Genomic DNA, 2,576 nt, shown 5'->3' with positions numbered 1-2,576 from the left:
TTTCCGACGGCCATGTCATGACGTGTATCTGATTGTATTAGCAACCAGCGATTTCCCTCCCTCCCGCTCTCTGCTTCTCTAACCCCCCTAGGACCATTCCATAGCTGGAACATGCTTAAGGATGTGTGTTTTGAATCTTAGAGAAGGTCCTGTACCGTCGCTATGTTACCCCAGATGTTGGCTGTCACAGAACCTGTCACAGAACAGCCCTCTCATGGAAAGCCGTGTTCTAGACCAGTGTTTGTCAACTATTTCTGTTTGTCTGTGTGTGTGTTTTGAGGGTATATATCATTCATTTAAAAGTCCAAAAAATGGATGTACCATTCCCAGAGTCAGTAAACATACTTGAAAGTACTACTTAAGTCGTTTTTTGGGGTATCTGTACTTTACTTTACTATTTGTATTTTTGACAACTTCATACTTTTACTTCACTACATTCCTAAAGTAAATAATGTACTTTTTACTCCATACATTTTCCCTGACACCCAAAAGTAATTGCTACATTTTGAATGCTTACCAGGACAGGAACAATTTCCTAATTCACACACTTATCAAGAGAACTTCCCTGGTCATCCTTAATGCCCCAGATCTGGCAGACACACTAAACCCATGCTTCGTTTGTAAATGATGTCTGTGTTGGAGCTTGCCCCTGGCTATCCGTAAATTAAAAAACAAGACAATTATGCAGTCTAGTTTGTTTAATACAAGGAATTAGAAATTATTTATACTTTTACTTTTGATACTTAAGTATATTTTAGCAATTACATTTAAAGTATATTTAGAAACCAAATACTTTTAGACTTTTACTCAAGTAGTATTTTATTGGGTGACTTTCACTTTTACTTGAGTCATTTTCTATCAAGGTATCTTTACTTTTACTCAAGTATGACAATTGTGTACTTTTTCCACCACTGCACAGATTGCCCCTTTATGTTGAATGCACTGCCTGTTAGATGCTCTGGATAAGTGCGTCTGTTAAATGACCAACATGCACATTTACTTTACGTTGCACTTAAACTTGAGATGCACTTCAGTTTCCACTTACCAGGAGTGGACTAAAGGACTGAACAGTAACAGAAGTGTTGTGTTGAATAAGCAGAGGCGTTATTAGAGCGCCTCTTGAGGGTTCTGAATCTGAACACGTTGACCAGATGCTGTTTGTGCTGTTGCTATAGCTGGCATAAAACCTCTACTGTAGTTGTACTGGGATGCATACATCCATTAATGTCTCCATTTAAAACAGAGTCAAATGAAGCTAGGACGATCAGCCAACGACTGTGTACACACACACACACACACAACACAGTGTATACAGTATATTTGAATCCTCACGGACTCACTTGGCCATGGCTGCTGGTAGCTGTTGCTAGGCAGAAAAGAAAACAAATGTCCAGAGCAACAGACCTGATTAGGATATAAGAGAATAAGCCTGTAGTCTTCAATGGAGCTTCAGTAGAGTCCTGTATACACTAAGCCTGCAGTATTTACAACAGACAGTCTGTTTAGATCCACTCAGGTCACCCTGAGAGCTCTCAAGGACTCAGTACAAAATGGCACCCTATTCCATAGTGGACTACTTTTGAGTGCACTATATAGGGAATATGATGTAATTTGGGATGCAACCCACGAGAGCTCTCAGGGTGACCTGAGTTGATGTAAACAGACTGTCCATGACATCCTATTCCCTGCATAGTGCACTAGGTTTAACCAGGGCCCATAGTGCACTATGTAGGGAATAGGGTGCCATTTGAGACGTGATCATGCTCTTTTACACAGTAAAAATGTAGCGATGGAGGGGGAACAGCTGGAGTGGGGCTGGAACCAACAAAACATTGGTTGCAGAGGCCAGACCTCTTGGTAAAGATGGGATAACTTGTGTGTGTGTGTGTGTGTGTGTGTGTGTGTGTGTGTGTGTGTGTGTGTGTGTGTGTGTGTGTGTGTGTGTGTGTACTGTATGTGTGTTTGAATGTGTGATTGTAGTTCTATGATCAGAGTGTCCATTGACCTGTGAAGGGCTGGTGTATTTGAGCTTGTATTAGACTATGGGGGGTTCATGGGAAAATTGGGTTTTAATTGGGGGAGCATGCAGAGTTTCTTCCGTTGGCGCAATGAGAGCTGCTGATTGGACAGCCCCTGGGAGATTTGAGATGTGATTGGGTGCACACTTTTTGGATGAGGTGTGTGTATGTGTGTGCATTGCGCAAGCACATGTTTGTGGTGTGTGTGGGAGTGCACGTGTGTGTGTGTGTGTGTTCTATTTTGAGGCTCATCTGCTCTCATCATTATTATCCCAGTGAGCCGCAGGACTCATTTCCTCCCCAAGGTTCTCCCTCTTTCACTTTCTCTCTCTCTTTCTCTCCCTCTCTTTCTCTCGTTCCCTCTCTCTCTTTCTCACTCTCCTTCTCTCCCTTTCCCACACTCTCTTTCCCTCGTTCTCTCTCCCTTTTTCTTTCTTTCTTTCCCTCTCTTGCTTTATTTCTATCTCTCCCTTTCTATTCTCCCTCTTTCATCTTTCCCCAGCCCCTCCAGGGTTAGTTCTCATCAGAGAGACAGAAATACCATGTCTCCCTAATATT

The sequence above is a fragment of the Oncorhynchus keta genome, unplaced genomic scaffold, assembly GCF_023373465.1.
Source record: "Oncorhynchus keta strain PuntledgeMale-10-30-2019 unplaced genomic scaffold, Oket_V2 Un_contig_3157_pilon_pilon, whole genome shotgun sequence".
NCBI classification, from domain to species: Eukaryota; Metazoa; Chordata; class Actinopteri; order Salmoniformes; family Salmonidae; genus Oncorhynchus; species Oncorhynchus keta.
The sequence above is the reverse complement of the archived record's forward strand: the minus strand, read 5'-3'. Positions refer to the sequence as shown.